General features: G+C 40.5%; 1 long non-coding RNA gene across 1 annotated transcript; it reads left to right on the forward strand.

Moving 5' to 3' along the window:
• Window positions 1-32: 32 nt before the first annotated feature.
• LOC107974883 (uncharacterized) lies at window positions 33-22,256 on the forward strand. Its single transcript, XR_001717939.4, has 3 exons — window positions 33-320; window positions 20,862-20,925; window positions 21,845-22,256. It is a non-coding gene; the product is annotated as an uncharacterized LOC107974883 (long non-coding RNA).
• Window positions 22,257-27,386: the final 5,130 nt, after the last annotated feature.

Raw genomic sequence — 27,386 nt, forward strand, 5'->3', positions numbered from 1 at the left:
TGACGTAGGTCTTTCTCACCAGTCAATAAAATATAATCCGAAAGCAACCTCTGGGCTGGCTTTAGCTCAGCGGTTACTTCGACAATTCTTTAATTGAAACAAGCAACCTGTCTGGGTTGTTCGAGACCCGCGGGCGCTCTCCAGTCCTTTTACCTCTCTGGGCGGTTCGAGACCCGCGGGAGCTCTCCAGTCCTTTTCACTGCTGAAGTTCAGCTCCCTTTCCATGGTAAAAGGAATCAGGGCTCCTCGGAGAAATGGCTGATTTTAGTACTGGGCAGGAAATATAGAAATGGACGTGGAGCATCTCGTAGAGCTAGAAAGTAAGGAAATGCTTAAAAACCAAGAACAACCAAACTGAACTTTTAAAGTTTTTTCAGTGTTTAGTATGTTCATGTGTTTGTTCTAACAGTGGCCTGTATACTTGTATCTTCTCGCCCTTTTTTACTGAGGCCCACAGGATTTTTTTCTTTCAAATCTAATGGATGTTCTAAGATATACCTTAGACTTGATCATTCCATATAAGTTTTCCTAGGTTTCCTTTCGATATGTAGACCCAAATTTTCTTTTATTATAGTTTTGAAGATTACATCGGTTCCATTATTTTATTCTTCTTCAGGGACTGCAATGTATGTTGGATCTTTGCCTCTATACCACTTTCTCTCTGATCCTTTGAATTGCTTTCTTGATTTTATTTTTATTTTATTGGCTGTTTTAATGCCTTTCCTCAATACCAGTTATTATATTTTAAGTAAAAGTTTTTCCTCTTTGGAAAAGCTTTCCTTATGATTTAGTTTTCTTTTCAGAGATTTTTTTTCTTCCATATCTCCTGCTTTTTTACAAACTGCTTATTTTGTTCTTTGTCCATTTCTGTTCTGAGTTATTTTTCTGATTCATGGCATTTTTTTCATGTTACCAAATGATTGCCTAAGGTTATCTAATTTAGGTTGAAGTACTGTGTTTCAGTTTTCTGGTTTCATGGTTAGTTTTCAAAAAAATATTGATTTTCACTTAACCTTTTTCTATATACCATGTCTGCAATTTTCTGTGCATTTTGAAATATTTTATTTTCCAGTTTCAGCAATTACAAATGAGGCAGTAGTTTGGGTGCCTTACCAGCTTTCTTACTTGAAGAGTGCCCTCTTATTTTTGTTTTCGTTTTTTTTTTTTTGTTTTTGTTTTGTTTTGTTTTGTTTTTGAGACAGACTTTCGCTCTTGTTGCCCGGGCTGGAGTGCAATGGCGCGATCTCGGCTCAATGCAACCTCCGCATCCCCGGTTCAAGCGATTCTCCTGCTTCAGCTTCCCAAATAGCTGGGATTACAGGCATGCGCTACCATGCCCGGCTAATTCTGTATTTTTAATAGAGGCGGGGTTTCACCATGTTGGCCAGGCTGGTTTCGAACTCTTGACCTCAGGTGATCCACCCACCTCAGCCTCCCAAAGTGCTGGGATTACAGACATGAGCCACTGCGCCTGGCTGGAGTGCCCTCTTTTGTTGGTAGAACAAAATGCATTTTTCCCCCAAATAGGAAGCCCTTTTTTGGAGAGTGGAGCACAGGCTGATATCTTGTGATTTTGTGATTTTCTTTTATATCTGTGAGACTCTTAATTTTCTTTTTCTTTTTGAGACAGGGTCTGTCTCTGTCTCCAAGGCTGGGGTGCAGTGGCACCATCTTAGCTTTGCAACCTCTCCCTCCTGGGATCAAGCGATCCGCCTGCCTCAGCCTCCTCCAGAGTAGCTGGGACCACAGCTGTGCACTACCTCACCCAGCTTTGTATTTTATTTTATTTTTATTTTATTTTATTTTTGTAGAGATGGGGGTCTCGCCATGTTGCCCAGGCTGGTCTCGAATTCCTGAGATCAAGATCCGCCCACCTCGGCCTCACATAATGTTGGGTTTAGAGGAGAAAGCCACCGCACCTAGCCTAGTACTGTTATTCACTGCTTGCTTCCTTTCTCTTCACCGTGAAGCCCTGAAGGGGTACCTCCCCTTCAAGTCACCTCTTTCCTCCTGCCTTTGCAACATTGCCATTACCAGTCTCAAACAATTTCACCCCCTTTTAAAATACGTCTCAGTTCTTGCATCTACCAGATCTCAGACATACTGTCAGCATTTCTCCACTCAAGATGGGACTCTCTTTTTCTGGTGGTGGTTTAGCCTTTCTGTGCCATCTTGGCTTCTCTTCCAGAGCATGGCTCTGTAACTGGATCTGCTGGTTTTGGATGTATATATCTGCTTTTATATAAAATGGGGTTTATAATTTTCTCTGTCTGTAAATTATGTTGTAGCCATAGATGGTTTTATTTGTTCTCCTTAGTTTTTTTTGTTTATAGGATGTGTGAAGAGATTCAAATTTAGGTAACTGGCGTTATTCTATAGGAATCTGGGAGCCAGAACATTTGTTTTTGTTTTCCATAAAAATTTTTAATTGTGGTAAAATACACAGAACATAAAATTTGGCATATGAACCATTTTACACCTTTTTTTGGTCTTTTTTTTCCTTTTTATGGAGAATGGGGTCTCACTATATTGCCCAGGCAGATCCCGAACTCCTGGGCTCAAACTATCCTCCCACCTCTGCCTCCCTAAGAGCTGGGATTACAGGTGTTAGCCACCATCCCCAGCCCATATGAACCATTTTGAAGTGTTCAGTTCAGTGGTGGTAGGTACATTCACACTATTATGCAACCGTCACCACTATCCATCTCCAGAACTCTTCATCTTTCAAAATTGAAACTCTAACTCTCCATCTCCCTTCATCCCTAATCCCTGGCAACTGCCATTCTGCCCTCAGTCTCTATAAATTTGACTACTCTAGGTATCTCATAGAAGTGGAATCATACAGTATTTGTCTTTTTGTGACTCATTTATTTCACTTAGCACAATGTTCTTTTTTTTTTTTTTTTTTTTTTTTAGAGGGAGTCTCATTCTGTCACCCAGGCTGGAGTGCAGTGGCATGATCTCGGCTCACTGCAACCTCCGCCTCCCAGGTTCAAGTGATTCTCCTGCCTCAGCCTCCCAAGTAGCTGGGATTACAGGCACCCACCACCACGCCTGGCTAATTTTTGTATTTTTAGTAGAGATGGGGTTTCACCATGCTGACCAGGCTGGTCTCGAACTCCTGACCTCAGGTGATCTGCTCACCTCGACCTCCCAAAGTGTTGGGATTACAGGTGTGAGCCATCACGCCCGGCCAGCACAATGTTATTAAGGTTCATCCATATTGTATCATGTACCACAATTTTGTTCCTTTTTAGAAAGGATAAATAATATTCTATTGTATGTGAATACTACAATGGAATATTATGAAAATGGAATATTTTGTTTAGCCATTGTCCGTCAATGGACATTTGGGTTGTTTTGACATTTTGGCTATTATGAACAATGCTGCTAAGAACATAAGTGTACAAATACCTGTTTGAGTTTCTGTTTTCTTTTTTTTTTTTTTTTTTTTTTGAAACGGAGTCTTGCTCTCTCCCCCAGGCTGGAGTACATTGGTGTGATCTAGGCTCACTGCAACCTCCACCTTCTGGGTTCAAGTGATTCTCCTGCCTCAGCCTCCTGAGTAGCTGGGATTACAGGCGTGTGACAGCAAGCCCAGCTAATTTTTGTATTTTTAGTAGAGACAGGGTTTCACCGTGTTGGCCAGGCTGGTCTCGAACTTCTGACCTCATGATCCACCCACCTCAGCTTCCCAAAATGCTGGAATTACAGGCATGAGCCATCGTGCCCGGCCTAGTTTCTGCTTTCAATTCTTTTGGATATATACCAGAAATGGAATTGCTGGATTATATGGTAATTCTATTTTTAGTTATTTAAGTAACTGCCATACAGTTTCCCATAGCAGCTATATCATTTTACATTTCTACCAATAGTTCAGAAGGGCTTCAATTTCTCCACATCTTCACTAACATTTATTCTGCCTCTCTCTTTCTCTGGGTGTGTGTGTGTCATTGATAGTAGCTATCCTGAAGAGTGTGAGGTTGTATCTCCCGTGGCAGCTTATTTGATTTTAATCTTTCTTAATCATTAGTGTATTTAAAACTCCAAGTTTGCCTTTACGTACTGCTTAGTTGTAGTACACAAATTCTGTCATGTAGTGTTTCATTCACTTCTAAGTATTTTTTAAGCACAGTCTGATCTAGTAATATGTGATTTAGTTTCCAAACAAGTGGGATTTTATTTTAGCTATCATTTTTACAAATGTTAATTCCAGGATGCATTGTAGTAGGAGAACATTGTCTGAATGGGATTGGATATTTGGAATTTATTGATGCTTCCTTTATGGCCTAATGCATGGTCTATTGTTGTAAGTGTTACATGTATATTCAAAAAGAATGCCTGATTATTTTAGATCTACATATTTTTAAAATTGTTTTTTAGCTCATTCATATCCATACTATTTTCAGGTCTATGTGATCTACAGCTCTTAGAGATGCATGTTAAAACATTTCCAACTACAATTGTTGATTTATGTATTTTTTCCTATTTATTTGACATAGTTGGAGATTGTATTGTGGATGCATGTATGCTTATGATGATTATATCAATTTTCTACTGTTTACTAATTAAACATTTTAAAACTGTGAGGCATAACATACATGCAGAAAGTTTATAAGATATATATGTAGATTTAAATAAATACTTATAAAATGAATCCATATATTCACTACTATATAATCCATATAATCACCACTAAGGATAAGAAAACGTTGCCGACCGGGCGCAGTGGCTCACACCTGTAATCCCAGCACTTTGGGAGGCTGAGGCGGGTGGATCACCTGAGGTCAGGAGTTCAAGACCAGCCTGACCAACATGGAAAAACACTGTCTCTAGTAAAAATACAAAATTAGCTGCGGTGGTGGCGCATGCCAGTAATCCCACTTGGGAGGCTGAGGCAGGAGAATCGCTTGAACCCGGGAGGCAGAGGTTGCGGTGAGCCGAGATCGCGCCATTGCACTCCAGCCTGGGCAACAAGAGAGAAATTCAGTCTCAAAAACAAACAAACAAACAAACAAAACAAAACAAAAAAACTTTGCCAACATTCCAGAAACCCTGTATCTCTCTTTTGATTTTCACAACCCCTTCACTTTTGGAATTAACCATTCACCTGATTTTTATTTTATTTATTTTATTTTATTTAGAGAAGAGGGTCTTGCTATGTTGCCCAGGCTGAAGTACAGTAGCCATTCACAGGTATAATCATAGCGGGCAACAGCCTTGAACTCCTGGGCTCGAGTGATCCTTCTGCCTCAGACTCTCAAGTTGCTGGGACTCTAGGCATGCACCATTCTGCCCAGCTCCATTTACCTGATTTTTATTGATTTATTATTATTACTGGTATTATTTTTGAGACAGAGTCTTGCTCTTTCACCCAGGCAGGAGTGCAGTGGAGGTATCTCAGCTCACTGCAACCTCCGCCTCCTGGGTTCAGGTGATTCTCCTGCCTTAGCCTCCTGAGTAGCTGGGATTACAGTTGCCCGCCACTAGGCCCAGCTAATTTTTTTTGTATTTTTAGTACAGATGGGGTTTCACCATGTTGGCCAGGCTGGTCTTGAACTCCTGACCTCAAATCATCTGCCCACCTTGGCCTCCCAAAGTGCTGGAATTATAGGTGTGAGCCACTGCGCCCAGTCTCATCCTTCAGGAAAACATCTAGTTCAATTTAGCTTCAATTTAGCTTCAAAGGATGTCTTTCCCTTTTTGGTACAGTGGGATTTTACCTCTGGTCACTTCAAAAAAGCAATTCTGAATTTCAGAATCTTTAAACTCTCTTGCGACTGGTAAGTGGTTTGAGTCTCAAAGGGACCTAAGTCATGGGGTGTTTGGAGGTGCTCAAGTTGGCGTCTTGGGAAAGGAAATGGAATGGAAATTCAAGAGCCCACAGCAATCCCAGATAACTCAGAAATCTCAAAGAGAGGCTTCTTTCAGGGGTTTCTAAAACCCTTTCTAAAACCAATGGAAATGTTTGCATTCTGGTTGAGGAATATCCACTTGACCAGTGCTTAGGTGAACATGCTGTAGGTACTGGTATTATCGTCTGGGGCAATGCATCAAAGTCCCAGATGTCATGGAATGTACATTCTGGTGGAATTGCCCTTCAGAGTCCCTGGGGAACAAAAGATGATCCTTATTATTAAAGATGATCCTGTGGCTTCAGGCACCCTCAAGGCCTCTTGTATTTCTCCCATAACTTTCTCCAAATATGTGTGCAGATTCTTTAATCCAGCATATATTCTAACAACATATTTGTGTATGTGTACATATATGTACCAGGATGTGTATTACTGCAGCTTTATGATAGTGAAACTAGTACATTTATACTTGAATATAATGCAGCTGTTACAATACAAGTGATTTAGGTTTATATGCAGTGAGTGGAAGGATCGCCAAGACATGCTGTTAAGTAAACAATATCCAACAACCAAGATTCCCAGCAAGCCAAGAAAAACCTTATGTTCTGTGTACAGTTACATATACAGATTGAGGAAAAGGACTGGAAGGATACACATTGAAATATAAACAGTGGTTAATTGGAGAAAAGTAGGAATTTGGGGAAGAAACATTAGCTGTTTACAGTGTACATAAAAAGAATAGATGTTCCTGTGGTATTAAAAATGGAAATAATTTTTAGGCCAGGCATGGAGGCTCACACGGGTAATCCTAGCACTTTGGGTGGCTGAGGTGGAAGGATCTCTTGAGGCCAGTTCCAGGTCAACCTTGGCCACATAGGAAGACTCCGTCTCCGACAACAACAACAAAAAAGGCTGGGCCCGATGGCTGAAGCCTGTAATCCCAGCCATTTGGAAGGCCAAGTCAAGTGGATCACTTGAGGTCAGGAGTTCGAGACCAGCCTGTCCAAAATGGTGAAACCTCGCCTCTATTAAAAAATACAGAAATTAGACGGGTGTGGTGGCGCGTGCCTGTAGTCTCAGCTACTTGGGAGGGAGAGGCATGAGAATCACTTCAACCCGGGAGGCGGAGGCTGCAGTGAGCTGAGGTGGTACCACTGCAATCCAGCTTGGGCAACAGAGTGGAGACTCCATCTCAAAAAAATAAATAAATAAAATAAATAAATAAATAAAAAGAAAAGAAAAAAAATTAGTTAGGCATGGTGGCCTATGCCTGTAGTCCTAGCCACTCGCGAGGCTAAGAGGGGCGTATGGGTTAAGCCTAGATGGGGCCATTGCACTCCAGACTGGGTGACAGAGGGAGAGTCTGTCTCTAACAAAAAAAATTTTAAAAGCATAACAGGAAGTTTCACCTGGGCCGGGGTTGGAAGGTTTATCTAGTTTAGCAGCGAAGTTCTAAGATAAGGTCTGAAATACAATTTACACCTTGTAAAGACGCCACTCCCCTGGCCCAAGCACTAGTTGTAAAAGTCGATTTGATCACAAAGTGACCCTGCGTGGTTGTTTTGGGAGCGCAGTGGCTGAAGGCGAAGGAGGTGGGGGTGTGTCGAGACTTGTGGACCAGGTGACTGCTGAGAAGGAGAAAATAAGCCAGGTACACAACTGCGGAAGAGCTCTCCAGGGTTAGGGGAAGGCTGTGTCCTTGTCACTGCTGTGTGTCCCTGGCTGTACACTCCAATTGTCTGGAGGCGGTGGCGTGTTGGACAGTCCTGGTTGCTGAGTCATGCTAAAACACTGTTGTTTTGACTCACTTTGTGACGTAGGTCTTTCTCACCAGTCAAGAAAATATAATCCGGACATAGCCTCCGGGCTGGCTTTAGCTCAGCGGTTACTTCGAGTACGTTGTAACCACCTCTCTGGGTGGTTCGAGACTCGCGGGTGCTTTCCAGCTCTTTTACTGCTGAAGTTTAGCTCTTTTTCCATGGGGAACCATGGAGAAATGGCTGATTTTAGCACTGGGCAGGAAATATAGAGATGGACAGGGTGCATCTCACAGTGCTAGAAAGTAAGGAAGTGCTTGAAAACCAAAAACAGGCCGGGCGCGGTGGCTCATGCCCGTAATCCCAGCACTTTGGGAGGCCGAGGCGGGCGGATCACGAGGTCAGGAAATCGAGACCATCCTCGCTACCCCGGTGAAACCCCGTCTCTACTAAAAATACAAAAAAATTAGCCGGGTGTGGTGGCGGGCGCCTGTAGCCCCAGCTACTTGGGAGGCTGAGGCAGGAGAATGGCGTGAGCCATTAGGGAGGTGGAGCTTGCTGTGAGCCGAGATCGCGCCACTGCACTCCAGTCTGGGCGACAGAGCAAGACTCCGTATCACACACACACACAAAAAGAAAAGAAAACCAAAAACAACCAAACTCTTAACTTTAAAAATATTTTTCAATGTTCAGTAATGTTCATGTGTTTGTTGTAACAGTTACTTGTATACTTGTATCTTCTCATCCTTTTTGCCTGAGGCCCAGAGGAGTTTTTCTTTCAAATCTAATGGATGTTCTAAGAGATATCTTTTTTTTTTTATTGGCTGTGTTAATACCTTTTCTCAATACCAGTTATTATATCTTAAGTAAAAGCTCTTCCCTTTGGACATCTTATAATTTAGTTTTTTTCTGATTTTTTTCCTTCTATTTCTCCTGCTTTTTTACAAACTGTTTTCTTAGTTATTTTGTTCTTTGTCTATTTCTCTTCTGAGTTATTTTTCTGATTCGTGGCATTTTTTTCATGTTACCAAATGATTGTTTAAGGTTATCTAATTTAGGTTGGAGTACTGTGTTTCAGTTTTCCGGTTTCATGGTGAGTTTAAAAAAAATACGGACTTTTGGCTGGGCTCGGTGGCTCACGCTTGTAATCCCAGCACTTTGGGAGGCCGAGGCGGGCGGATCACGAGGTCAGGAGATCGAGACCACGGTGCGACCCCGTCTCTACCAAAAATACAAAAAATTAGCTGGGCGTGGTGGCGGGCGCCTGTAGTCCCAGCTACTCGGAGAGGCTGAAGCAGGAGAATGGCGTGAACCCGGGAGGCGGAGCTTGCAGTGAGCCGAGATTGCGCCACTGCACTACAGCCTGGGCGACAGAGCGAGACTCCGTCTCAAAAAAAAAAAAAAAAAAACAGTATGGATTTTCACTTAAAATTTTTCTATATAATATGTCTGCAATATTCTGTGCATTTTGTAATATTTTATTTTCCAGTTTCAGCAACTGCAAATGAGGCAGAAGTTTGGGTGCCTTACCAGCTTTCTTAGTTCAAGAGTGCCCTCTTTTGTTGGTAGAACAAAATGCATTTTTCCCCGAAATAGCCCTTTTTTAGAGTGGAGCACCGACTGATGCCTTGTGATTTTGTGATTCTCTTTCATTTCTGTGGGACTCTTAATTTTCTTTTCTTTTTCTTTTTCTTTTTCTTTTTGAGACAGGGTCTATCTCTCTCTCTCCGAGACTGGAGTGCAGTGGCGCTGTCTCAGCTCACTGGAACCTCTGCCTCAAGCAATCCTCCTGCCTCAGCTTCCTCCTGAGTAGCTGGGACCACAGGTGCGCGCTACCTCGCCTGGCTAAATTTTGTATTTTATTTTATTATTTTATTTTATTTTATTTTATTATTTTTGTAGAGACAGGCATCTTGCCATGTTGCCCAGGCTGGTCTCGAGTTCCTGACCTTAAGATATCCGCCCTCCTCAGCATCCCATAATGTTGGTTTACAGGAGTGAGCCACCGCACCCAGCCTGGGACTCTTACTCATTGCTTGCTTCCTTTTTCTTCACCATCAAGCCCTGAAGGGGTACCTTCCCTTCAAGTCGCCTCTTTCCTCCTGCCTTTCCTCTTGCCTTTGCAACATTGCCATTGCCAGTCTCAAACAATTTCACCCCCTGTTAAAATCTGTCTCAGTTCTTTCATCTACCAGATCTCGGACATATTGTCAGTATTTCTCCACTCAAGATGGGACTCTCTTTTTCTGGTGGTGGTTTAGCCTTTCTGTGCCATCTTGGCTTCTCTTCTAGAGCATGGCTCTGTAACTGGATCTGCTGGTTTTGGATCTGCTGGTTTATAATTTTCTCTGTCTGTAAATTATATTGTAGCCATGGATGGTTTTATTCGTTCTCCTTAGTTTTGTTTGTTTATAGGATGTGTGGAGAGATTCAAATTTAGGTAACTGGCGTTATTCTATAGGAATCTGGAAGCCAGAACATTTGTTTTTGTTTTCCATAAAAAAATTTAATTGTGGTAAACTACACAGAATATAAAATTTGGCATATGAACCATTTTAAAATGTTCAGCTCAGTGGTGGTAGGTACATTCACACTGTTATGCAACCATCACCACTATCCATCTCCAGGAACTCTTCATCTTTCAAAACTGAAACTCTATACCCATTAACTAATAACTCTCCACCTCCCTCTATCTCTAATCCCTGGCAACTGCCATTCTGCTTTCCGTCTCTATAAATTTGACTACTCTAGGTATCTCATAGAAGTGGAATCATACAGTAGCTGTCTTTTTGTGACTCCTTTATTTCCCTTAGCACAATTTTTTTTTTTTTTTTTTGAGACAGAGTCTGGCTTTTTCTCCCAGGCTGGAGTGCAATGGTGCGATCTCAGCTCACTGTAACCTCTGCCTCCCGGGTTCAAGCGATTCTCCTGCCTCAACCTCCTCAGTAGCTGGGATTACAGGCGCCCACCACCATGCACGGCTAATATTTGTATTTTTAGTAGAGACGGGTTTGGCTATGTTGTCCAGGCTGGTTTCGAACTCCTGACCTCAGGTGATCCACTCACCTCGGCCTCCCAAAGTGCTGGGATTACAGGCGTGAGCCACTGCACCCGGCCAGCACAATGTTCTTAAGGTTCATCCATGTTGTATCATGTACCATAATTTCATTCCTTTTTAAAAAGGATAAATAATATTCTATTGTATGTGAATACTACAATGGAATATTATTAAAACGGAATATTTTGTTTAGCCATCATCCATCGGTGGACATTTGGGTTGTTCTGACCTTTTAGCTATTATGAACGATGCTGCTATGAACATAAGTGTACGAATTTCTATTTGAGTTTCTGCTTTCAATTCCTTTGGGTATATACCAGAAGTGGAATTGCTGGATTATATGGTAATTCTATTTTTAGCTATTTAAGTGACTGCCATACTGTTTTCCATAGCAGCTGTATCATTTTACATTCCCACCAATAGTGCAGAAATGCTTCAATTTCTCCACATCTTCACTAACACTTATTCGCTCTCTCTCTGAGTGTGTGTGTTTATGTGTGTGTTATTGATAGTAGCTATCCTGAAGGGTGTGAGGTTGTGTCTCCTGTGGCAGCTCATTTGATTTTAATCTCTCTTAATTATTAGTGTATTTAAAACTGTAAGTTTGCCTTTAAATACTGCTTTATTTGTAGTACACAAATTCTGTCATGTAGTGTTTCATTCACTTCTAAGTGTTTTATAAGCTGAGTCTGATCTAGTAATATGTTATTTATTTTCCAAGTAAGTGGGATTTTATTTTAGCAATTGTTTTTACAAATGTTAATTTCAGGATGCATTGTAGTAGGAGAACATTGTCTGAATGGGATTGGATCTTTGGAATTTATTGATGCTTCCTTTATGGCCTAATACATGGTCTATTGTTGTAAGTGTTATATGTATATTCAAAAAGAGTGCCTGTTTATTTTGGTTCTACATATTTTTAAAAACGTTTTTCATTTCAGCTCATTCATATCCATACTATTTTCAGTTCTATGTGATCTACAGTTCTTAGAGATGCATGTTAAAACATTTCCAACTACAGTTGGTGATTTATGTATTTTTTCCTGTTTATTTGATATAGTTCAAGATTGTATATTGGATGCATGTATGCTTATGATGATTGTATCAATTTTCTACAGTTAATTAATTAAGCATTTTAACACTGTGAGATAAACATGCAGAAAGTTTATGAGGTATATACGTAAATCTAAATACTTATAAAATGAATCCATATAATCACTACTATATAATCCATATAATCACTACTAAGGATAAGAAAACATTGCCAACATTCCAGAAACCCTGTATCTCTCTTTTGATTTTCACAACCCCTTCAGTTTTGGAATTAACCATTCACCTGATTTTTTAATTTTATTTATTTTATTTTATTTAGAGAAGAGGGTCTTGCTATTTTGCCCAGGCTGCAGTACAGTAGCCATTCACAAGTATAATCATAGCAGGCAACAGCCTTGAACTCCTGGGCTTGAGTGATCCTTCTGCCTCAGCCTCCCGAGTTGCAGGGACTCTAGGCATGCACCATTCTGCCCAGCTCCATTTACCTGATTTTTATTGATTTTTTATTATTACTGGTATTATTTTTGAGACAGAGTCTTGCTCTTTCACCCAGGCGGGAGTGCAGTGGGGGTATCTCAGCTCACTGCAACCTCCGCCTCCCGGGTTCAAGGGATTCTCCTGCCTTAGCCTCCTGAGTAGCTGGGATTACAGTCGCCCACCACTATGCCTGGTTAATTTTTTTGTATTTTTAGTTCATATGGGGTTTCACCATGTTGGCCAGGCTGGTCTTGAACTCCTGACCTCAAATGATCTGCCTGCCTCGGCCTCCCAAAGTCCTGGGATTACATGCCTGAGCCACCGCACCCAGTCTCATTCTTCAGGAAACCATCTAGTTTAATTTAGCTTCAAAGGATGTCGTTCCTTTTTTGGTAGAGTGGAGCTTACCTCTGGTCACTTCTTTTTTTTTCTTTTTTCTTCTTCTTTTTTTTTTTTTTTGTTTGAGACGGAGTCTTGCTCTGTGCCCAGGCTGGAGTGCACAGGCGCGATCTCGGCTCACTGTAAGCTCCGCCTCCCGGGTTCATGCCATTCTCCTGCCTCAGTCTCCCGAGTAACTGGGGCTACAGGCGCCAGCCACCACATCCGGCTAATTTTTTTTTTTTTTTTTTTTTTGTATTTTTTAGTAGAGATGGGGTTTCACCGTGTTAGCCAGGATATTCTCGATCTCCTGACCTCGTGATCCGCCCGCCTTGGCCTCTCAAAGTGCTGGGATTACAGGCATGAGCCACGGCGCCTGGCCATCTCTGGTCACTTCTAAAATGCAGTTCTGAATTTCAGAATCTTTAAACTCTTTTGGGACTGGTAAGTGGTTTGAGTCTCAAAGGGACCTAAGTCATGGGGGTGTTTGGAGGTGCTCAAGTTGGTGTCTTAGGAAAGGAAATGGAATGGAAATTCAAGAGCCGACAGCAATCCCAGATAACTCAGAAATCTCAAAGAGAAGCTTGTTTCAGGGCTTTCTAAAACCAATGGAAATGTTTGCATTCTGGTTGAGGAATATCCACTTGACCAGTGCTTAGGTGAACATGCTGTAGGTACTGGTATTATCGTCTGGGGCAATGCATCAAAGTCCCAGATGTCATGGAATGTACATTCTGGTGGAATTGCCCTTCAGAGTACCTGGGGAACAAAAGATGATCCTTATTACTAAAGATGATCCTACGGCTTCAGGCACCCTCAAGGCCTCTTGCATTTCTCCCATAACTTTCTCCAAATATGTGTGCAGATTCTTTAATCCAGCATATATTCTAACAACATACTTGTGTATGTGTACATATATGTACCAAGATGTGTATCACTGCAGCTTTATGATAGTGAAACTTAAAACTAGTACATTTATACTTGAATATAATGCAGCTGTTACAATACAAGTGATTTAGGTTTATATGCAGTGACTGGAAGGATCTCCAAGACATGCTGTTAAGTAAACAATATCCAACAACCAAGATTCCCAGCAAGCCAAGAAAAACCTTATGTTTTGTGTACAGTTAAATATACAGATTGAGGGAAAGGACTGGAAGGATACACATTGAAATATAAACAGTGGTTAATTGGAGAAAAGTAGGAATTTGGGGAAGAAAGGTTAGCTGTTTACAGTGCACATAAAAATAATAGGTGTTCCTGTAGTATTAAAAATGGAAATAATTTTTAGGCCAGGCATGGAGGCTCACACGGGTAATCCTAGCGCTTTGGGTGGCCAAGGTGGAAGGATCTGTTGAGGCCAGTTCCAGGTCAACCTTGGCAACATAGCAAGAGCCTGTCTCTACAAAAAGACAAAACAAAACAAAACAAGAAAGGCTGGGCATGGTGGCTGAAGCCTGTAATCTCAGCCCTTTGGGAGGCCGAGGCAAGCGGATCACCTGAGGTCAGGAGTTCGAGACCAGCCTGGCCAACATGGTGAAACTTCATCTCTACTAAAAAATATAAAAATTAGCTGGGTGTGGTGGCGCATGCCTGTAGTCCCAACTACTTGGGAGGATGAGGCATGAGAATCGCTTGAACCTGGGAGGCGGAGGCTGCAGTGAGCCGAGTTGTTGCCACTGCAATCCAGCTTGGGCAACGGCGTGGAGAATCCGTCTCAGGAAAAAAAAATTAGCTGGGCATGGTGGACTGCCTGTAGTCCTAGCTACTGGGAAGGCTAAGAGGGGCGTATGAGTTGAGCCTAGATGGGGCCATTGCACTGCAGCCTGGGTGACAGGGTGACAGAGGAGTATTCTGTCAAAAAAAAAAAAAAAAAAGCGCCGCAGGAAGTTTCCCCTGGGGAGAGGTTGTAAGGTTTATCTAGTTTAGCAGCGAAGTTCTAAGATAAGGTCTGAAATACAATTTACACCTTGTAAAGACTCCACTCTTATGACCCAAGCTCTACTTGTAAAAGTCGATTTGATCACAAAGTGACCCTGCGTGGTTGTTTTGGGAGCGCAAAAGCTGGAGGCAAAGGAGGTGGGGGCGTGTCGAGAGTTGTGGACCAGGTGACTGCTGAGGAGAGAATAAACCGGGGGCACAACCGCGGAAGAGCTCTCCAGGGGTTAGAGGAAGGCTGAGTACTTGTCACTGCTGTATGTCCCCAGATGGACACTCTGCAATTGCCTGGAGGTAGCGGCGGATTGGACAGTCCAGGTCGCTGAGTCATGCTAAAGCACCGTTGTTTTGACTCACTCTTTGTGACGTAGGTCTTTCTCACCAGTCAAGAAAATACAATCCGAAAACAACCTCTGGGCTGGCTTTAGCTCAGCGGTTACTTCGCGTGTCATCAAACCACCTCTCTGGGTGGTTCGAGACCCGTGGGCGCTCTCCATCTCTCTTACTGCTGAAGTTCAGCTCACTTTCCATAATAAAAGGATCCAGGGTTTCTTGGAGAAATGGCTGATTTTAGTAGTGGGCAGGAAATATAGAAATGGACACGGAGCACCTCGTAGTGCTAGAAAGCAAGGAAGTGCTTAAAATCCAAAAACAACCAAACTCTTAACTTTTAAAGTTTTTTCAGTGTTCAGTAATGTTCACGTGTTTGTTCTAACAGTTACCTGTATATTTGTATCTTCTTGTCCTTTTTGCCTGAGGCCCACAGGAGTTTTTCTTTCAAATCTAATGGATGCTCTAAGATATACCTCAGACTTGATCATTCCATATAATTTTTCCTAGGTTTCCTTTCGATATGTAGACCCAAGTTTCTTTTATTATAGTTTTGAAGATTACATCGGTTCCATTGTTTTATTCTTCTTCAGGGACTGCAATGTATGTTGGATCTTTGCCTCTACACCAACGCCACTTTCTGTCTGATCCTTTGAATGGCTTTTTTTTTCAGATGGAGTCTCACTCTGTTGCCCAGGATGGAGTGCAATGGTGCGATCTCCGCTCACTGCAACTTCTATCTCCTTTGTTCAAGCGATTCTCCTGCCTCAGCCTCCCGAGTAGCTGGGACTACAGGCGCATGCCACCATGCCTGGCTAATTTTTGTATTTTTAGTAGAGATAGGGTTTCACCATAATGGCCAGGCTGGTCTCGAACTCCTGACCTTGTGATCCACCCGCCTCGGCCTCCCGAAGTGCTGGGATTACAGGTGTGAGCCACTGCACCCGGCTGAATTGCTTTCTTTTGATTTTATTTTTATTTTATTGGCTGTGTTAATACCTTTCCTCAATACCAGTTATTATATTTTAAGTAAAAGCTCTTCCTCTTTGAACATCTTATAATTTAGTTTTTTTTTCTGATTTTTTTATTCTTCTATTTCTCCTGCTTTTTTTTTTTTTTTTTTTAACAAACTGTTTTCTTAGTTATTTCGTTCTTTGTCCATTTCTGTTCTGAGTTATTTTTCTGATTCATGGCATTTTTTTTCATGTTACCAAATTATTGTTTAAGGTTATTTAATTTTGGCTGGAATATTATGTTTCAGGTTTCTGGTATCATGTTGAGTTTTTTTTTTTTTTAGAAAATATAGATTTTCACTTAAATTTTTTCTATATAATATGTCTGCAATTTTCTGTGCATTTTGTAATATTTTATTTTCCAGTTTCAGCAACTGCAAATGAGGCAGGAGGTTGGGTGCCTTACCAGCTTTCTTAGTTCAAGAGTGCCTTCTTTTTTAGAGTGGCGCACTGGCTGATGTCTTCTGATTTTGTGATTCTGTTTCATTTCTGTGGGACTCTTAACTTTCTTTTTCTTTTTCTTTTCGAGACACGGCCTGTCTCTGTCTCCCAGGCTGGAGTGCAGCGGCTCCATCTCTGCTCACTGCAACCTCTGCCTCCTGGGCTCAAGCGATCCTCCTGCCTCAGCCTCCTCCCGAGTAGCTGGGACCACAGGGGCGCACTACCTCGCCTGGCTAAATTTAGTATTTTATTTTATTTTTGTAGAGATGGGGGTCTCACCATGTTGCCCAGGCTGGTCTCGAGTTCCTGAGCTCAAGAGATCTGCCCACCTCGGCATCCCATAGTGTTGGGTTTATAGGAGTCAGCGACTGCGCCCAGTCTGGGACTCTTATGCACTGCTTGCTTCTTTTTTCTTCACCATCAAGCCCTGAAGGGGTACCTCCCCTTCAAGTCGCCTCTTTCCTCCTGCCTTTCCTCTTGCCTTTGCAACATTGCCATTGCCAGTCTCAAACAATTTCACCCCCTGTTAAAATCTGTCTCAGTTCTTTCATCTACCAGATCCCGGACATATTGTCAGTATTTCTCCACTCAAGATGGGACTCTCTTTTTCTGGTGGTGGTTTAGCCTTTCTGTGCCATCTTGGCTTCTTTTCTAGAGCATGGCTCTGTAACTGGATCTGCTGGTTTTGGATGTATATACCTGCTTTTATATAAAATGGGGTTTATAATTTTCTCTGTCTGTAAATTATATTGTAGCCATGGATGGTTTTATTCGTTCTCCTTAGTTTTGTTTGTTTATAGGATGTGTGGAGAGATTCAAATTTAGGTAACTGGTGTTGTTCTATAGGAATCTGGAAGCCAGAACATTTGTTTTTGTTTTCCATAAAAAATTTTAATTGTGGTAAACTACACAGAATATAAAATTTGGCATATGAACCATTTTAAAATGTTCAGCTCAGTGGTGGTAGGTACATTCACACCGTTTTGCAACCATCACCACTATCCATCTCCAGAACTCTTCATCTTTCAAAACTGAAACTCTATACCCATTAACTAATAACTCTCCACCTCCCTCTATCCCTAATCCCTGGCAACTGCCATTCTGCTTTCCGTCTCTATAAATTTGACTACTCTAGGTATCTCATAGAAGTGGAATCATACAGTAGTTGTCTTTTTGTGACTCGTTTATTTCACTTAGCACAATGTTTTATTTTGTTTTGTTTTGAGATGGAGTCTGGCTCAGTCGCCCAGGCTGGAGTGCAGTGGCACAATCTCGGCTTACTGCAACCTCCACCTCCTGGGTTCAAGCGATTCTCCTGCCTGAGCCTCCCAAGTAGCTGGGACTTCAGCCTCCTGCCACCATGTCCTGCTAATTTTTTGTAATTTTAGTAGAGACTGGGTTTCACTGTGTTAGCCAGGATGGTGTCGATCTCCTGACCCCATGATTCTCCTGGGATTACAGGCATGAGCCACCGCACCCAGCCAGCACAATGTTCTTAAGGTTCATCCATGTTGTATCATGTACTACAATTTCATTCCTTTTGAAAAAGGATAAATAATATTTTATTGTATGTGAATACTACAATGGAATACTATTAAAATGGAATGTTTTGTTTAGTCATTGTCCATCAATGGACATTTGGGTTGTTTTGACCTCTTGCCTATTATGAACAATGCTGCTATGAACATGAGTGTACAAATATCTGTTTGTGTTTCTGCTTTCAATTCCTTTGGGTATATACCCAGAAGTGGAATTGCTGGGTTATATGGTAATTGTACTTTTAATTATTTAAGTGACTGCTGTACTGTTTTCCATAGCAGCTGTATCATTTTACATTCCCACCAATAGTGCAGAAATGCTTCAATTTCTCCACGTCTTCACTAACACTTATTCTCTCTCTCTCTCTCTCTCTGTGTGTGTGTGTGTGTGTGTGTGTGTGTGATTGATAGCAGCTATCCTGAAGGGTGTGAGGTTGTATCTCCTGTGGCAGCTCATTTGATTTTAATCTTTCTTAATCATTAGTGTATTTAAAACTGCAAGTTTGCCTTTAAGTACTGCTTTAGTTGTAGTACACAAATTCTTCATGTAGTGTTTCATTCACTTCTAAGTATTTTTTAAGCAGAATCTTATTTAGTAATATGTTATTTAGTTTCCAAACACATGGGATTTTATTGTAGCTATTGTTTTTACAAATGTTAATTCCAGGATGCATTGTAATAGAGAACATTGTCTGAATGGGATCAGATCTGTGGAATTTATGGCCTAACACATGGTCTATTGTTGTAAGTGTTATATATATATTCAAAAATAATGCCTGTTTATTTTGGATCTACATATTTTTAAAATTGTTTTTCTTTTCAGCTCATTCATATCCATACTATTTTCAGGTCTATGTGATCTACAGTCCTTAGAGATGCATATTAAAACATTTCCAACTACAATTGGTGATTTATGTATTTTTTCCTATTTGATGTAGTTCAAGACTGTATTGTAGATGCATATATGCTTATGATGACTGTATCAATTTTCTACTGTTCACTAATTAAACATTTTTAAACTGTGAGATATAACATACATGCAGAAAATTCATGAGGTAAATACATAGATTTAAATAAATGCTTATAAAATGAATCCATATAATCACTACTAAGGTAAGAAAACATTGCCAACATCCCAGAAACCCTCTCTCTCTTTTGATTTTTACAATCCCTTCACTTTCTTTTGGAATTAACCATTCACCTGATTGTTTATCTTATTTATTTTTATTGTATTTAGAGAAGATGGTCTTGCTATGTTGCCCAGGCTGCAGTATAGTAGCCATTCACAGGTATAATCATAGTGGCAACAGCCTTGAATTCCTGGGCTCAAGTGATCCTTTTGCTTCAACCTCTCCAGTGCTGAGACTGTAGGCATGCACCATTGTGCCCAGCCCTGTTTACCTGATTTTTATTTATTTATTAATATTTCTATTACTATTATTATTATTTTTGAGACAGAGTCTTGCTCTTTCACCCAGGCAAGAGTGCAGTGGGGGTATCTCAGCTCACTGCAAGCTCTGCCTCCTGGGCTCAAGTGATTCTCCTCTCTCAGCCTCCTGAGTAGCTGGGATTACAGGCATGTGCCACCATGCCCAGCTAATTTTTGTGTTTTTAGTAGAGACAGCGTTTCAATATTTTGGCCAGGCTTGTCTCGAACTCCTGACCTCAAGTGATGCGCCCACCTCGGCTTCCCAAAGTGCTGGAATTACAGGCGTGAGCCACTGTGCCCGCCCCCTCCATTTACCTGATTTTTATAATAATAATTTTCTCACTCTTCTTTATATCTTTACCACTTATATATGAATGCCTGGGTGCTATAATTCAGTTTTCCTATTTTGATTACTTTCATAAATATAGTTATATTGAAGTGTTTGTTTTGTTTTGCTTCTTTTGTTCAATAATACATTTGTAAGATTTATCCATTTTGTTTATGTTGTGGCTTACTATTCCATTTAATGAATATAAGATGATTTACTTATTCATTTTAATATTGATGGATATTTGTAGCATTTCTAGTTTTGGTTCATTGTTCATAATAACTGAAACCCAGAAAAAACAGATATTCCCATCTTATACATATGTCCTGCGGCACTTCAGCATATATTTCTCCAGGGTACATACCTAGGAGTCAAACTGCTAAGTATTTAGTGGATTCATGTCTTCAGTTTTATAGTTTTGCCCAGTGGTTTTCCAAAGTATTTCTACCAGCGTACACATCTACCAGCAGTGTATCATGTCCCCAATATTTGGCATTGTACAACTTTAAAAATTTTTGTCAATTTTATGGCTGTAATTTGGTACCTCATTGTATTTTCATGAAAAAAGACAAAATATTCATTTTAAGTATATAGAATAAATTCACATAATGTATTTTCTTTTTCTTTTTTTTTTTTTGAGACGGAGTCTTGCTCTGTCGCCCACGCTGGAGTGCAGTGGCGCGATCTCGGCTCACTTCAAGCTCTGCCTCCTGGGTTCAAGCCATTCTCCTGCCTCAGCCTCCCCAGCAGCTGGGACTACAGGTGCACACCGCCACGCCCGGCTAATTTTTGTATTTTTAGTAGAGACGGGGTTTCACCGTGTTAGCCAGGATGGTCTTGATCTCCTGACCTCGTGATCTGCCCACCTCGGCCTCCCAAAGTGCTGGGATTAAAGGCGTGAGCCACTGCACCCGGCCCACGTAATGTATTTTCTTATTTAACCTTGAATGCTGAATAGTGTGCATCTTTTTTTAAAAATACATCTTTAGATAAAATAGTATATTTTCAAAAAAGTACCCAAATCATAAATTTATAGCTCTATGAATTAATACAAAGTAAAGAAAACCATGAAATCACCACATGTCTATAAATAGGACTGTTCCATAAAGCCCTTCTAGAGCCTCCTGTAGTCACTTCTCTCACACTTGTCCTCAGAAGAAAGCCTTGAGGTGATTTCTAGTATTATGATTGTTTTGTTTTTTCAACTTTGTATTAATGGAATAATACGTGACTGATTTTCTCATTCCTCCTTATGTTCCCATCCAGGTACTAACCAGGCCTGACCCTACTTAGCTTCCGAGATCAGAGGAGACCGGGCACGTTCAAGATGGTATGGCCAAAGACTCTCATTATGTTTCTAGATTCATCTATTTTGTTGTGCGTAGCAGTTGCTTATTTGCATTGCTGTATGGAAATTAAGTCAGAAGACTTAATACTTTTGAAAGTAGAAATACTTTCGAAAGCAATTTGGGCTCCTCAATATAGTATAGGTTATGAGAGCTACAACAGTGCTTAGCAAGAGGTTTGGAACATAGAAAGTGTTTATTATACTTCTTCTTCTTTTTTTTTTTTTTGAGATGGAGTTTTGCTGTTGTTGCCCAGGCTGGAGTGCAGTGGCGGGATCTCGGCTCACTGCAACCTCTGCCTCCCGGGTTCAAGTGATTCTCCTGCCTCAGCCTCCTGAGTAGCTGGGATTACAGGTGCGTGCCACCACGCTCAGCTAATTTTTTGTATTTTTAGTAGAGATGGGATTTCATCATGTTAGCCAGGCTGGTCTCGAACTCTGACCTCAGGTGATCCATCCACCTTGGCCTCCCAAAATGCAGGGATTACAGGCATGAGCCACTGCGCTTGGTCTATACTTCTTATATTTGCAGGCAAATACCTTTTTACATTTGACAAATTGCCTTTTTATTTTTGCTTCAGTTTCCCTAAATAAAACTTCCTTGTTGTACTTATGTATGGTTCTATAATGGTGAATCAAGCCATTTACATTGGTGAATGAGAAATTGCATATTTCATGAATGCATGGAATAGTTTATGGTATTTATTCAAAATATTACACATACTTCTGCTTCCAGGAAGGTGGAGTAAATGTAATATTCCCCATTCATCCTGCTAAAACCCCAAAGCATTGTACATAAAACAAATGTAATACAATGAAAGGCAGACAAAAGGCAGACCAGCTAGGGATCTCAAGACTCAAGGTACAACACAGTCGTAAGTTTTTTTTTCCTTTTGTATTCCAGACTTGGAACTGAAGAAGCTGGCAATCTGGAAATGCCAATGGACGCAGATTTTAAAAGCCCCAGCAAAAGTCTGCTTTCTCTATTCATAGGACCAGGATCAGGAAGAGGACAGCTTAGAAAGACATAAAATTCTTAGACAATAACTGTTCTACCCCAGCCAAACACCAAACACACACACACACACACACACACACACACACACTCCAACAACTATGGCCCCACCCACTTCAGCAAAGGCTGAGTAGGAGCCTAGACTTCCACCACTGAGCGGCTATAAGAAGTTACCCCAAGACCCCACCAACGTGGTGTTAAAGAAGGCCAAATAGGGGACAAGATTTTTATCCATGCTGACCAGTTATGAGGTTCCCTTTTTCCCCCTGTGAAATAAAAATAAAGCCCGTAGGTCCCCAGGCAAGATGAAATGGACTCCTTGTTGCAAAAGAGACCCCGGAAAACTTTAAAAGCTGGATTCTATGGCTTTGGCAAGGTAAGAGTTTGGTCACACCTCAAAACTCCCCTACCTCATTAACTGCTTCAAGACTTTCTTTCCTACAGTTAAACGCCTGGGACTACAGTCATGTGCCACCATCCTAGGCTAATTTTTTTTTTAAAGGTTTTTGTAGAGATGAGGTCTCAGTATACTGCCCAGGCTGGTCTCAAACTCTTGGGCTTAAGCAATTCTCCCATCTCGGCCTCCCAGAGTGCTGGAATTACAGGCGTGAGCCACTGCACCAAGTCAGAAAACTGAGTTTCAAGAAGATTAATATTTTTATGTTTATGTAGCTTTCTGTATTACTTTTAAAGTCTTTTGATTGTCACTTTGGTTAAATGAATATTATTTTACAATGACCCGTGATCCTGTTTTGATCAAATATTTTGGGCCTTTTAACATCTTTGACAAACATCCTCAAAATCAATCCTAAATTAAGTCTTTTTACTTAGAATTAACTTTGAGATTCTCTAATTGGGCCCCTAAAAAGCTTCAACAGATATATCTCTCATTTTATAGAGATATTTTAAATGATTAGGCTTATTTGGTAAATTATATAAAAACATTGTCAAATAATAAGCAATACTAGATCTTCTTTTAATTACACTATGATATGTTGTTGATATAAATGTTTCAAAATTTATATAAATTCAGAAAGATCTAATGTGTTATCAGTCATAATTTTGGTTGTTATCTTAAAATACTACATATAATGTAAATAACTAAATGTTCTTGTCAATTGAGAACTTTCATTAGATTTTAACCATAGCCATTCTAAGTTTTTGTCATCTACAGTTACTGTTTTTAATTCTTCTCTGAAAACATTTGCAATAAGCTATAATCCAAATTGCTTTCTATCGAAAAGACTTTAACATATTTGAATACCAATTTCTCACTTGGAATAACGAAGTTCTTCCCTCCGCGGAAGACTGGACCTCAACACCAGTATCTGACACCAGACTTAGTCTAGGGTTCCACCTCATGGCTGGGAAGAAGATGACAGCTGAGGTGGACTGCCTGTCCAAGATGCTGGACCAGGGCTGTATTTTAACTCGCCCACTTTTGACTTAAGACAAATTACCATTGCCATTGCCTCAAGTACCTGCGTTATTGACTGATTACCCTGACGTTGGGAATATTATGTATTCTGGAGATCCTATGTTGTGCTACAATGCTTACCCTTGTATTCCATTTTTAGATACTTCTAAAATTTCTCATCCACCTCTAAGTCCAAAATCCCTTTCCCAGAGCCTATAATCCTCACTTTAGAAAACATAGTTACCATGCTCCTTGTTAATCAAATACTCCATTACCTTAAAGAATACCCCCAGACTCTAGATAGTGACCCTCAGCAATTTGTATGGAATTTATGATTTCTCTCTTGGTTTAATTTTTTTATAACTAAAATGGCCTCCTCTGTTTCACTCCTCACAATTTTAGTTTTATTGACCACTTCTGTTACCAAACCCACACCTTAACCCTTACCCTTTTGAGTAAAAGGTAATTTTACTATTTTTTTAAAAAGGTTTTTGTAGAGATTAGGTCTCAGTATATTGCCCAGGCTGGTCTCAAACTCTTGGGCTCAAGCAATTCTCCCACCTCAGCCTCCCAAAGTGCTGGAATTACAGGTATGAGCCACTGCACCAAACCAGAAAACTGAGTTTTAAAAAGATTAAGATTTTTATGTCTATGTAGCTTTCTCCTGAGATTCTGGGACTCCCACCCTTGCTACTGTACATAACCACTGAATGCCCAAAGAAAAAATATCAAACACTGACAACAGCTCCTCTTTGTTAGATATCATGCCTCTGCAGGCTTCTAGAAGGCTTGCAACAAAACCAGTTTGTGGTTCACTCACATAATAGATATCTTGTTCATAAATGAACGTATAAATTGGCATACCCTTGGAGGTATAACTTGTGCCCCTTGAGGACACACTTTCCTATATAGAATTGAGTCAGATCCCCCAGTTCAAGAAGAGGCACACAGATGCATAAACAGCTGGCAAGTTGAAGGACTTTGCCTTCTAGGTCATTACGTTGCCCTCTTTTCCATCCATCTCAATCATAAAGAAAATCTTGCTTTCCGGTAAGCTAAAAGAGAGCTACCAAGCGGATATCAGGATATGTGGTAGCATAGTTTTTGGGGTATAATTTTTCTCAGCTACGGAGTATACACTAACAGAGATATGATAAAAAAAAAATGCTGGCCACCATAGGACAAATTGCTGAAAATGCTGCAATAAGTATTATGACATAGTAGAAGTCCTTAAATTCTCTCGCTCAAGTGGTTTTAGACAATCAAATTGCACCAGGTTTTCTCATTGCTAAACAAGGGGGAATTTGCATGATAGCCCACACCACTTGTTGCACTTATATCAATATTATAGGAGATTTAACAACCCATGTAGGTAAGATCACCCAACAGGCTGCCTGGTTACAGGAGGTACAAACCACAGATCCTCTTAATAACGTTTTTAGCTGACTCATTGCAGTATTAGAAATTACTTCCAATCCATCTTACAAACCCTTGTCATTATCATATCACTATCTTGTTCCTATTTTTGATAATCAAAGTACTTATAAGATCTATAACCAACTACTTCAAGTCTGTCACTAAAACAAAAGTTATGGTAGCACAATGCATAGAAATGACAGACAACATAAACATAAACTTACCTTCTCAACTTTTCTGTTGTTACTGTTTTTCTAGTCTCAAAGGTTCAAAGGGTCTTAATAGCTGTCTGCCTCCTTCTTGCCTGGCCTAAAATATTCAATTGGTTGTAAGTCTCCTAGCCACATGAGTCCCACTGACAGACTAGATAGACCTGGGGCAGGTATCCACACCATCCTGGGAACGACATGGGACATGTTAGAAAATTTAGCCATCAATGCTGCCTATGGCAGATTTCAGCCTAAAGCTGGAAAGTGTGAAATAAAACTAAAGTCCCTAAGCCCCTAGGTGAAACAGAATGGACTTCTTGTTGCAAAAGAGACCCCAGAAACTTTGAAAACTGCATTCTATGGCTTTGGCAAGGCAAGAGGTCAGTCACACCTCAACACTCCCCTACCTTGTTAACTGCCTCAAAACTTTCTTTCCTACAATTAAACAGAAACAAATTCCTAAAAAACTGTCTGGAAGATTTCTCACTCAACCTCAAGAGACCTCTTGATGTCATGGCTGACCTCCCCTCTTTTATCATGGTTTCACCATGACTACTGACCAGCCTTATTAAACATTCCATTGTTATACTGACCACCGACCACAGACTGATTGCACCTAGTCCACAGAGGCTGTGCACAAGATGCCTTTGTGTTCTGTTTCACCTTGTTATATATAAACAGCCACGTGCCACTTCACTTTACTATTAAATCCCCACCCCAAAATGAACATGGAACATATGTAACGTATATGTTTATTCTCTTTGCGTGCATTAGGGTTTTCTCAAATATTCATAGATTCTCCTATAAGCTACTGAATATGTACATATAGCTCATCTTGTTGGGCATAAATCCCAGCTTCTCCCTTTTGTCTCTGAAGCAGATGCTTTTCGTTTTGGCTGGATGTTTCATTTCCCAACCTGCAGATTGTAACCGTTTATAGGAAATAAAACTCTCTTTTTTTCTTCTTCCTCAAATCTCATGATCTTTTGTTAATACTTCCCTTCCCAGCAGGGGGGATTATATGAGAAGACTGGACTTAGACCTCTACCCAGTGGTAATGTGGCCATCCTCACTGTGGTGTCAGGGGAGCCAGAACTTCCATGCTTACCCAGCAGTAACAATGAGCTCCCTTCTTCAGGTGGCAATGGAGGCTCTGTGGGGAACCTGGACTTCTGCCTGCACCTGGCAGTAATTAGGTGACATCTCCTTCTTTCTCTGTTCCCCCTTCTGCCTAAATGGTATCAGAGAAATCCAACTAAAACAGAAGGTTTAAACAGGATCCAGAGTAGCAGAATATAATATGAACATATCCAGGTTTTAATGAAAAGTTACTTATCATACCAGAAGATCTCAAACAGAATGAAAAAATGACAATCAACAGATGCCAACATTGTGATGACAGAGATATTAGAATTATCTGACAGAAATTTTAAATTAGCCATTGTAAAAATGCTTCAATAAGCAATTATAAACATTCTTGGAATAAATGAAAAATAGAATGCATAAGCAAAGAAATAGATGATAAAAGAAGAACTAAATGGAAATTTTAGAACTGAAAAATATAATAACTGAAATAAAAACCTCAGTGGATGGGGTGGGTGGGTTCAGCAGCATAATAGAGGGGGCAGAAAAAATAACAAGTGAACTAGAAGATAGAATAATAAAAATTATCCAACCTAAACAACAGAGAGAAATTAGACGGAAAAAAAATGAATAGACTTTGATAAGTTATGGACAGAGCAACCGCTAACATGTTATACAAAGAGATGCACTAAAAAACATAGTATTAGCTCAAAATAGAATTTTAGAAAATATTAAAGTAAGATGAAGGCACGAAGAATAAAACAGAGAAGTGAAAATCCAAATGAACAGGAGGCCAGGTGCAGTGGCTCACACCTATAATCCCAGCATTTTGGGAGGCCGAGGTAGGAGGATCACTTGAGGCCAGAAGTTTGAGACCATCTTGGGTGACATAGTGAGACCTCGTCTCTACAAAAAAATAAAGATAAAAAAGCCCCAAAATGAACAATTAGTAAAATACAACATAGATTTCCTTTAGTAACAATTCTGCTCATATCCTTCCTTATTCTTCTTTTTATTCTTCTCTATGATTACCTATTAATGATGAAATACTAGATGTTTTACTTTCTATTTCTTCATAGGATTCCTCTGAATATATTTCTTTCTTTCTCTCTCTCTCTTTTTTTTTTTTTTTTTTTTGAGACAGAGTCTCACTCTGCTGCCCAGGCTGGAGTACAGTGGTGCGATCTCAGCTCACTGCAACCTCTGTCTCCCAGGTTCAAGCGATTCTCATGCCTCAGTTTCGTGGGATTACAGGTGCACACCACCACTCCCGGCTAATTTTTGTATCAGTAGAGACAAAGTTTCA

Source organism: Pan troglodytes, chromosome 4 (genome assembly GCF_028858775.2).
Source record: "Pan troglodytes isolate AG18354 chromosome 4, NHGRI_mPanTro3-v2.0_pri, whole genome shotgun sequence".
NCBI lineage: Eukaryota > Metazoa > Chordata > Mammalia > Primates > Hominidae > Pan > Pan troglodytes.